Below are 12,370 nucleotides of genomic sequence, written 5' to 3'. Positions count from 1 at the left end.
CTTCCTGCTGCTGACCTGCTCTATGGAGATGGAGATTTCAAGTTCCAACAGGACTTGGCGCCTGCACACAGCGCAAAATCTACCCGTGCCTGGTTTACGGACCATGGTATTTCTGTTCTAAATTGGCCCGCCAACTCCCCTGACCTTAGCCCCATAGAAAATCTGTGGGGTATTGTGAAAAGGAAGATGCAGAATGCCAGACCCAAAAACGCAGAAGAGTTGAAGGCCGCTATCAGAGCAACCTGGGCTCTCATAACACCTGAGCAGTGCCAGAAACTCATCGACTCCATGCCACGCCGCATTAACGCAGTAATTGAGGCAAAAGGAGCTCCAACCAAGTATTGAGTATTGTACATGCTCATATTTTTCATTTTCATACTTTTCAGTTGGCCAACATTTCTAAAAATCCCTTTTTTGTATTAGCCTTACACAATATTCTAATTTTGTGACACACGGAATTTTGGATTTTCATTTGTTGCCACTTCAAATCATCAAAATTAAATGGAATAAACATTTGAATGCATCAGTCTGTGTGCAATGAATAAATATAATGTACAAGTTACACCTTTTGAATGCAATTACTGAAATAAATCAAGTTTTTCAAAATATTCTAATTTACTGGCTTTTACCTGTATATATGTATGTGTGGGAAAAAAATCACAAGACTATTTCATCTCTACAGGCCTGTTTCATGAGGGGGGGTACCCTCAATCATCAGGAGATTTTAATGGGAGCATTCGCATACCATGGTTTATATAGGGCACAGAGTGGGTGGGTACAGGCTGGCCTAGGGGCGTGGTGATTGGCTCATGTGTTACCTAGGAGGTGTTTCCGTCTATGGCGGCATGTTGTTACAATTTCGCTGCGCTTGTTGAGGGATGACAGGTCTGGACGGTAAATAATAAACAGTTTCTCTTTCAAGCATAGGTTGCATCTTTTATTACCACTATTGTAAGGTGTGCTGGATGCAAGAATTTGCCATGTTATTGAATATTCAACATTATTGTCTTTGAGGTCCCAAATGTGTTTGTGGTATTTCGCAGGTTTTTGTTCCTGAAAGAAGCCTTGTGATTGTTCCATCTGGTTTTGAATTCTCCCTCGGTTAATCCTACATATGTGTCGGATGTGTTAATGTCCTTGCGTATTACCTTAGATTGGTAGACAACTGATGTTTGTAAGCACCCCCCGTTGAGAGGGCAATCAGGTTTCTTTCGACAGTTACATCCTTTATTGGTTTTGGAGTCGCTCTGTCTGGGGGTCGACGGCTCATTTGCAATTGTTTTGTTGTGGTTTGAGATGATTTGTCGTATATTGTTCATGCAGCTGTAGCTCAATTTAATGTTGTTCTTGTTGAATACTTTTCTTAGGGTGTTGTCTTTGGGAAAGTGTTTGTCAATCAGATTGAGGAATTTGTGTCCAATGTTCGTTGAGACGTTTTTGCTGTATGGGGGGTTGTACCAGATGATGTCGTTTCGTTTTCTGTTCTTTTTTGGCTGGTTTCCTGGCGTGGGTTCATAGGTGAGGGTGAAATTGTATCCGCTTTCATCAAGGGCTTTTTGGTACGGGGGGGTTGCTTGGTCAAATTCAGCTTTGCTAGATGACAGCATCGATAGCCTTTTATTGATTCCGGTAGGTATTCTTTTCGTGGTGGTGGGTGGGTGGTTGCTGTCATGGTGCACGTATTGGAGTGTTGTGTTGGGTTTCGTGAATGGTTGGTAGCTGTTATTTCTCAGGTTGAAAGTGACGTCAAGGAAGTTGACGGTTTGCTTGTTGGCTTCAATCGTGATCCGTAGGCCGTTCTCTTTGAAAATTTGGCATATGCGCTTCTTGGTATTCTCGCTGCTCCTTGGCGAGGCGCGACACACTGCCAGTCCGTCATCACGGTAAATACCAAGGTTCAGATTGAGGCTAGCGAGCTGGGAGAGGAGGAAACTCCCAACGAGTTCACACGTTTCTGCTCCGTCAAAACTTCCCATAGTGACGTCAAATGTTGCATTGTTCTTTTTTTGCCATGGTGTACTGTTGTGGATGAGAATGGAGTTTTTTGCGTGGATGATGATGTTTCTTTCGTTGCCTGTGATTGAGTCGTAGTCTGAGGCGAAGTCTAGTGCTTGAGTCAGTAGGTCTTGCGTGATGGAAGGGTAAAATTCCTCGATATCAAAGGAGATAAAGTTGTGCTGTTGTTTGTCTTGGATGTTGTTGAACCATTTGATTACTGCTGCTGTATTTCTCCATTGGTTGAGTGGTGTTTTGTCCTTGATTTTTGTGTTGACTCTGTCCAGGATTATTTTGCTGATTTTTCCTATTTCAGATTTAGTTGGGTTTATTAGTCGGCATGTTGGGTTATTTGCGAAGTTGGGTTTGTGGTCCTTCAATGTGATGAAGGCTTCCTTGTTGGCTGTGGCGTCCACCCTGTCCTCAATGTCCAGTTCAGCCGCGATCCTTTTATTTTCCAGGTGGATGTTCTGTAAGGTGTTGGGTTGCGCTTTTTTGTATGATTTGGTGATGCTTCTGTCCAGTAAGGTGTGGTGTTCTGGTATGTCCATTCTGTAGAAGTTTGTGGTTTTATCGGCAGCTATGATGAGGTTGTTTACTTTCTTGATGCGCTCCTTGTAATTTTTCAGCTTGGTGAGGAGTGGGTTGCGGATTGGCTTGAATTTGACTGATTGTATCATTTTGAGCATGTCGTTCTCAAAATCCTTTAGTTCCTCAACTGTGGGTGGGTTCTTGGTAGATTTGAATCTGTAAGTTTCCTTTTGCATTCCTTTTGTTTCAGGGTGGAGGAAAAAATTTGCTTTCCACCGCATCCTTCTTAGGAAGTGTTCCGTCTTTTCTATGAGCCTTAGCTTGTAGTCATTCTGCGCGGGTATGGGAATGTTCTTATATATATATATATATATATATATATATATATATATATATATATATATATATATATATATATATATATATATATATATATAAATAAAAGAAACACTTGAATTTCAGTGTTCATTTATTTACACATATACACACACATAACACTCATCTACTCATTGTTGAGTTAAGGGTTGAATTGTCCATCCTTGTTCTATTCTCTGTCACTATTTCAGAACACACACATTATACAAATATACATTATAAAATTAATAAGAAAACGGGAGCTCTAATTTGGGAGTCTGAATTAGGATCAGAAGTTCCTATATAAACATTGCGCACTCACGTCGCCTTTTTGTATTGATTACTGCAGCTGTGCACTGGATTCATTCACAAATACAAACTACAACTCACAAACACTTTAGAGTTAGGCTCCACCATCAGAATGTGTACTTAAACTTATAAAGATCACATGGATATTCTTCAGTGAGTTGATTCACCAAAACTAACCTGTTATACAGGAGGAAAAAGCAAACAGGACGTTTCAACTGTTCACAGACTGGTCGCTCTCATCAGAATGACAAGACACTTCCGGTCTGCAGGTGATAGCATTCAATTGGGAAGAAACGCCCTACTGCCCCCTACTGACCAATGTGAATACTGATAAATGTGTAATGACAGCTCCAAAAACGAATTCAAACCACAAAATAAAATAAATAAATCAACACAAAAATGTGACACATTATGGGTGGGTCACATATGCATGTACAGTAGATGGCAGTATTGTCCTGTTTAAAAGTGTCACAACATTGCTGTTTACGGCAGACCAACTGCTTTACGGTAGACGAAGACTTGACTGCTGTTGTTGTGTGTTGTTACCGCGCTGGGAGGACGTTAATGAAACTGCCTAACAATAAACCCACATAAGAAACCAAGAACTCGCCCTCCATCATTAGCTGTTTATGTTGTGGGAAAGCGGACGTGTGAACAGGCTGTCAACACGTCACTCAGGTCCGCATGGAGCTGGAGGGGGCGTGGCCTCCAGCTCCGCCTGAATTTCGGGAGATTTTCGGGAGAAAATTTGTCCCGGGAGGTTTTCGGGAGAGGCGCTGAATTTCGGGAGTCTCCCGGAAAATCGGGGAGGGTTGGCAAGTATGGCATTGTAGGCTAACAATCCAGCTCACAGGAGTACACTATAGCGCCCATAAATGCCTTTAAAAAACATCCAAAAAAACCGCCAACAATACTCCGTTTACATATCATGACCTGAATGATAACCAAGTATTAGCGATATTGGTATTATTAGCACAAATGCAGACATATTGAGCCGGTGAGCTGCTCTCACTTGGATCCTTGATAGTAGAAGGATGTGGACATAATCCGAGAAGATGGTCAACTTTGACATTCAATTTATATCTGGAAATGGCGAGAAATACATGAAAAGACGCTCGTTTGCGGCCATCTTTTAAAAAAAATATATTATGATTCATTCTTAATCTAAACAGTAAGATATACACATTCCAGTGAGAGCAGACATTGAACAGTAAGTGACTCTTTTATTACAGCCGTAGTTTGTGCTTTTTGTTTCGCACTTAGCAATACTGCTACGTGATGCTTAGTGTTTCACTAACGTTTAATCCGTTTAACTCTCAGCTTCTAAAACTTGCAGATCATCCTCCTTATATTCACGCTCAAAAATATAAGGTTCTAGATCATCATTTGTCCCAATGTAGTCTTAGTCGTCTCTCACAAAGTCTGCCACGAGTAGTAGTTTTGTTGTTGTTTATGCGTCTGTGAAATGAATACGTCGCCGTACGCTTATTTTATTATTTTTGTTGTCTTTCATGAAGTCTGCCATGATTACTATTAGTTTATGTTGAAGGAAAAGCAAACATTGTGATGCGTTTGGGAAATTAATGTGCCTGTTACTACATTACATATATACTTAAAGTGTGTATATAAAACGTTGATGGAGGTGTTTGTTTGTTTTTTAGAGGCGGCATAGAGCGACTCCTATTACCTACATTGTTAGCTTATTTTGCTAGCGTTTATCTACATAAAAAAAGAAAAACATACATGTACTGGTTTCACAAAAATTATTGTGAATGATAGGCAACATAAAAAAAAAAAAAAAAAGTGCAGTTCCCCTTTAATATTATTGAGGAACATTTTATGACTGCGCAATAAAAGTCGACAAAACTTCTCAGTACTAGAAATCATTTAATTTGCTTTAGTCAAATTGTCGTGGGTGTCAAATTATTACAAATTTTATTACGCTTACAGCAAAGAAAAGGACAATTATTTGTGTTAGTTTTGTAGCACTTAAACCAGTTGAATATGTATAATAATAGTAACACTACAGCCTTAATAATGACTATAGTGCAAATAGAGCTGGCCGATAAAAAGATATAAATATGTATCATGATCAGTGTTCGTAATAACGGCGTTATGTAGTAACGGTGTTAGTAACGAGTAATCTACTTAAATACTTTCAGGTCCGTTACAACGCCGTTAGTGATAGCTTGATGCAACGTGACATGCTACTTTTGATGTGGGTTTTAAGTCAACAAGACAGCGTCATAAGTGCAGCAAGTTCAATGGAGGATATATCTTATAACTAGTATCGCCAGTATCACACTAAAATGGACTCGATATCAAATAGGAAGAGGCAGCATCACACGTGACACAGCGGACAACAACATACGCAGACGTACACAATGGGAATAATCAACAACAGATCAATTATGCTACTGACAAACTTGCCATCCAAACAATACGCCGTTTGTTGACAAGAAGATATGACAGCCATCGAAGCACATCCAATCTATTTATTAACCAGAGGTAACGCAATCCGGTGAAAAGATTCAAAAGAGCTGGCGTCAGAGCCGACACATTGCAGCTTCTAACTCAGTGGTTCTTGACCTTGTTGGAGGTACTGAACCCCACCAGTTCCATATGCGCATTCACCGAACCCTTCATTAGTGAAAAATAAAATGTTTTTTTCTTAATTTATTCTTAATTTATAAATATTAATCATGAAATGATTAATATTATATTAAAGAAATACTAATAAAGATATATTTTACAAACACAACGTTACAGGAATGTACACATGATCCCATGTTTACATCTCATTGTGCAACATGTGAATGTTTTAGTGGGAACTAAATGCGATATCGGAAAGGGGTACAAATTATTTCCAAAGCAGGACCCCCACCCAGACATACAATACTAGTACACAGCTCATGAAAAACTATATTTTTTGTTATTGTCATTGTAAGTGGGCCAAAACACTTATTTTAGAAAATAATCCCATGGAAATGACTGCTGTCATTTGATTATAATAATAAAACATCCATCCATTTTTTACCGCTTGTCCCTTTTGGGGTCATTAACCTGGTATTTAGTCAGGTTTGGGATAGGTGTGCTGCTGGTGTGGCCACAGTGTGCACATCTAAGTTAAAGTACCAATGATTGTCACACACTAGGTGTGGTGAAATTTGTCCAATGCATTTGACCCATCACCCTTGTTCACCCCCTGGGAGGTGAGGGGAGCAGTGAGCAGCAGCGGTGCCATGCCCGGGAATCATTTTTGGTGATTTAACCCCCCAATTCCAACCCTTGATGCTGAGTGCCAAGCAGGGAGGTAATGGGTCCCATTTTTATAGTCTTTGGTATGACTCGGCCGGGGTTTGAACTCACAACCTACCGATCTCAAGGCGGACACTCTAACCACTAGGCCACTGAGTAGGTCCACACATATGGAAAATTAGAGGGAACATTGTTTGGGGGTATCCATAATACGCCGATAGGGAGAAGTTTTTATTTACACGATGAGTCGAGTGTGTCTTGACCTCCGCGGCGGAGGCTCCGCCGAACCCCTAGGGTTCGATCGAACCTAGGTTAAGAACCACTGTTCTAACTGCTGAAGCTAGCAAACCCTCAATGATGTCGCATGTCACAAAGAAACAGGCCCCGCCTTTTAAAAGCACATACACCGCACACTTTGTCCCTCATATGAAACCTCTCTCAACTGCATATGCCAGATATTTGAAGTTTTCTTTTCTTTAAGTAACGTATTAATTACTTTCCCTAGTAATAAATTACATTTATTATATAGTACTGTAATTACGCTAGTAATAACAACATTTTGGGGTTTAGTAACGAGTAACTATAATTAATTATTTTTTAACACTGATCGCGATACAAACGTAATCGATATCAATAAAAAAATGCGCCCGATAAAAGCGGAAGTCGCTAAACAAGGTTTTGATTGACTGATTGAGAAGTTTATTGACATCTTAAAGAATTGAATCCATGTAATGCTTTAAAAAGGCAAATGGATGGCACAAAAAGCCAAAAGAATTGTTTCCATTGTGGTCCATTAAATATGCATCACATTTGATACATTCAATAATAAAATATATATAACCTGTAACATGTATATAAAAAAATTACGTAAACAAATGAATAAATTATGTACATATACACAGTATACATGTCAGGTGATTTGAAAAACAATATATACAAAAAATGGAAGCGGGGGTTGGAGTCAACACATGTTGACTCCAAGAGTGTGCAAAACAGAATGAGAAAATATATATACACTATGACCACATATAAACCTGTTTGATGCTTCGGAAAGTTGCTGGGGATCAATTTTGGTTCAGATCAGGTAGAGGTTGAGCTGAGCCATGAGTGGTTATAGAGTCCGCCCTGAGATTGGTAGGTTGTGAGTTCAAACCCCGGCCGAGTCATACCAAAGACTAAAAATGGGAGCCATGACCTCCCTGCTTGGCACTCAGCATCAAGGCTTGGAGTTGGGGGTTAAATCACCAAAAATGATTCCCGGGCGCGGCCACCGCTGCTGCCACTGCTCCCCTCACCTCCCAGGGAGTGATCAAGGGTGATGGGTCAAATGCAGAGAACAATTTCACCACATCTAGTGTGTGTGTGACAATCATTGGTACTTTAACTTTAACTTAACTTATTTTATGGCAGTTTTAAAAAGCAATATATTTTAAATGAAAATATTTTCATTTAATATATTTGGTAACACTTTAGTATGGGGAACATATTCTAAGTAACAAAGACTTAATTTAGAGTTATTTGGACACTCTGGGGAACATACAAGGGTTACGGTTAGGGTTAGGGTGACTAATAAGCAATAATTCTGAGGTTATTGAGGGAAGACTCTTAGTTAATGGCTTACTGGTTGTATAATAAATAAATTAATAAATAATATTAATTTTAATATTCTAATAAATTAGTTTGCTTGTTGATGATTTGTTTGGTTTTATATTGTGTAGTTATATTTATATGGTAATTATTATTCTGTGACTGTAAATTGTTTGCATGTTTTCTTATTGATGCTTTTATTTATTATTTTTTTCTGTATTGTGTAGTTATAGTTATATGCTTTTACTTGTAATTGTATTGAATTGTGGACCCCAGGAAGACTAGTGGGTTGTTGAGGCAACCAGCTAATGGGGATCCTTAATAAAAATCAAAAATCAAATAAGGCCATGCAGAATAAGGCATAAATAAATACCTAATGACAAATCAAGAGCCAATATGTTACTAATTTGCATGTTAATAAGCAACTAATTAATGGTGAATATGTTCCCCATACTAAAGTGTTACCTTATATTTTCATGGTCCTTTTTTTTGACAGGTCCTAAAAATATATCGATATCAACCGATATAAAACACTTACTTTGTGATACGGTTTTCAGCCCTAAGTTTAATACTTGTAGTACTTTCAAGTAACGTGTCTATTCAATGTGACACAACACACTGCATAGAAGGAGTACAACTCTTCCGCTTCTTCGTCCTCTCCTTATGTGCACTACATCCCAGGATGAGCTGACCACATCCTCGGAATACTTCACAAGCTAAATAATTGAACTCTCAACAAGCCCTTGATGGACAAAAATTGCTCCTCCGGCCGCCACTTCTTTTTCTTCTTTTGCTTTGTTCTCAAAAGCAACACCAACAACATGAAATTGGGAGGGCCTTTTGCACAAACCCGGCGACACCAAACACATTTCCCGACAATGATAACACATAAGAGCGGCGCTTGCATTTACGGCCCTCGCTCGGGGGTGATTTGCGCCATTAGAGGCAGCCCCGCGTGTTGTACAAATAGTCATAAAGAAGCCTTCAAAAGAGATATGTGATCTTAAAAGAGGGTTTTGATGCCGCCATCAGCGCTTAGCAAGCTAACTTGTGTGTGTGTGTGTGTGTGTGTGTGTGTGTGTGTGTGTGTGTGTGTGTGTGTGTGTGTGTGTGTGTGTGTGTGTGTGTGTGTGTGTGGCGATGGAGGAAGGCACAGGGACAAGACAAAAGGTGTCCCCGGCGTGGAGGCCTGCTGTGTGGACAATAGGTGGCAGTGTGCACCCACACAATGCAACCATGTTGTGGCCCAGCTCAGTCTTGGCAGAGGATGGCTGGAGGCTGTTCAGTGGATTTAATTAGACAGAAACAGATACTCACATGTTCATTTCTCTGCAGCCTCTCCCTCACTTTGAAAAAGAAAAAAAAAACACACACACACACACTTTACGGTCCAATTGCGACTTTAACCGTGAGCGAGCGGGGAGAAGCAGACATGCAGAGCGAAAAGCCAAGTGTTAAGACCCTGTTTGGCACTTCCCTGCAGGTGGAGAGCTGACAGCATGCAAGAGAAGGCCAACTGGTGAAACACTCCGAAAAAGTAGTTTTTTTTCTTTATTAAAGTCTGCAAAACGCCCGTGCATCTTTAACAAAGAAATGCATCAGGAACGGAGATTGGTGATGCATCACTTCAAGGCGCATTATAATCAATAACGCCAATTTTCTTTCACGTCTAACTGATATTTAACGACCTTTTGGTTTTATTGCTTTGAAATGCACCAACAATTTGCGTCGTTTATGATTGTTTCATCCTCCCTTGCGTCTCAAATTGAGTTGAAATCCTGCTACCGGATCATCGATAACAGTACCAATTTTTGGTAGGTCTGCGTGTGTTCATGTGTTAATAAATGTTCATTTGATCACTAATAAAATCAAATTTTTGCATACAACAGGGGTGTCAAAGTCAAATATCATCCTGTGGCCCCCAGGATGATATTTGATTAGTATTAGAACCTACTCAGTGGCCTAGTGGTTAGAGTGTCCGCCCTGAGATCGGTAAATTGTGAGTTCAAACCGAGTCATACCAAAGACTATAAAAATGGGACGCATTACCTCCCTGCTTGGCACTCAGCATCAAGGCTTGGAATTGGGGGTTACATCACCAAAAATGATTCCCGGGCGCGGCCACCGCTGCTGCCCACTGCTCCCCTCACCTCCCAGGGGGTGAACAAGGGTGATGGGTCAAATGCAGTGAATAATTTCGCCACACCTAGTGTGTGTGTGACAATCATTGGTACTTTAACTTTAACTTTAACTTTAACCAGCCCGCAGCCTGCTGCTGTTTTGCATGCAGCAATACTCCATCAGTGTTGGAGCTAGGAATTTTCAAAATAGGGTCCCAGGGACCCCATCAATTCATAAAAATGGGGTCCCACAGTACATTTTTGGGGTCCTACTTTTTTGCAACTGTTTTGATAACCAATGATAAATGTATGCATTATCCTGTTATATCTCACATTCTATATTGTGTTTTGTAAAAAGGTTGTCATAAACGTTACTTAATTCATTAAAGAAAATAATACAAAAGAAAACACATTTTTATGCATACGTCAATTTATTCAGTTATAAACATTCATTCACTTTCTTCTTTTCTTCATAGATATAAACTTTACCGCTGCCGGTTTTTCTTCCTATATCTTTTATTGTAATATTTTCAGAATAGGTTTGTTCTATTTTTGGCCAAAGTAATACAAAGAAAACAATCTAATGTTGTCTTTATTTTTTTAGTTTTAATGCCATGATTTTAATAGTCCGTGTGCACAGATTTTCCTCCAAGCGGCCCCTGAGCTAAAATGAGTTTGACACCCCTGCTCTAGAATGATGATACATTTTGGAGTCAGTACAGCAGACTTTGCATGTAGTTCCATTTCCATGATGTGAGATGGCAGTAGTGTAAAGGCTGCAATGTGTTGCCTAGCCATGGAGTAGCTTTGCCATGGAGCTGACTCTTGTCTTTTGTTGCGCCCTAAAAGTGTTTATACTGCAAGTATTGTACTTACTACACACACGCTGTTTGACTGTATCTTAGTTTTAGTTTTAGTTTCGAATGCACTACCGACCTCATGAGATCGAAAGAGAAAAAGATGATACAGTATTATCATCTTTTTATCTTTTACCGAGCTATACCGCCTTCCAGCTGCTGTTGGGGCTGTATAGCTCAGTTGGTAGAGCGGCCGTGCCAGCAACTTGAGGGTTGCAGGTTCGATCCCCGTTTCTGCCATCCTTGTCACTGCCGTTGTGTCCTTGGGCAAGACACTTTACCCACCTGCTCCCAGTGCCACCCACACTGGTTTAAATGTAACTTAGATATTGGGTTTCACACAGTAAAGCGTTTTGAGTCACTTGAGAAAAAGCGCTATATAAATGTAATTCACTTCACTTCACTTTACTATTATCTGCTCACAGATGCTAACTGGTCTTTCTTTGAGCTAGTCCTGGATAGTTCCACTCCTCAATGTTTCCGTCACACGCAGGATTCTCACAGGAATGAGGCAAAAATACAATCTTACCTATTGTATGTTTTGAGTTTTATCTATGAAGAAGATGTGCTTTGTCGGTGTGGAATATTGCAACATTACCTAGAGACAGTCTGACTGAGTTTTCTCTGAGTACTGTTGAAGTGCTTGTTTGCCGGCCATGTTTTTAAGCCGGTGTAAAGTCTGCAACAACAACAAAGGTATCGAAATATGACACCGTTTTATTTTACGTGAAGAAATACCCGGTAGTACAGACTGATTTCGAATGGTTCTTATTAAAGACTCGAAATCGGCACCCGTTCCTATGTACTACTGTGAGTCGGAACAAAGCACAGGTGTCATGACTACCAAACACACATACTGAAGAGCTGCAGTTATTTTTTCAAGTAAGAAGACAATTTAGACAAGAATCAAAAGTTTTGCAAATAAAAAAACCAGGACGCCCGTGTTCGAATGAGCATTAAAGGCCTACTGAAACCCACTATTACCGACCACGCAGTCTGATAGTTTATATATCAATGATGAAATCTTAACAATGCAATGGCCGGGTTAGCTTACTAAAGTGCAATTTTAAATCTTGCGCGAAATATCCTGCTGAAAACGTCTTGGTATGATGACGCTTGCGCGTGACGTCACGAATTGTAGAGGACATTTTGGGACAGCATGGTGGCCAGCTATTAAGTCGTCTATTTTCATCGCAAAATTCCACAGTATTCTGGACATCTGTGGTGGTGAATATTTTGCAATTTGTTCAATGAACAATGGAGACAGCAAAGAAGAAAGCTGTAGGTGGGAAGCGGTGTATTGCGGCAGGTGTTGTGCCGGATAACGCACCCCTGCTGTAGAATGCACCCCTTGACTGT

Source organism: Nerophis lumbriciformis, linkage group LG29 (assembly GCF_033978685.3).
Source record: "Nerophis lumbriciformis linkage group LG29, RoL_Nlum_v2.1, whole genome shotgun sequence".
NCBI classification, from domain to species: domain Eukaryota; kingdom Metazoa; phylum Chordata; class Actinopteri; order Syngnathiformes; family Syngnathidae; genus Nerophis; species Nerophis lumbriciformis.
The sequence above is the reverse complement of the archived record's forward strand: the minus strand, read 5'-3'. Positions refer to the sequence as shown.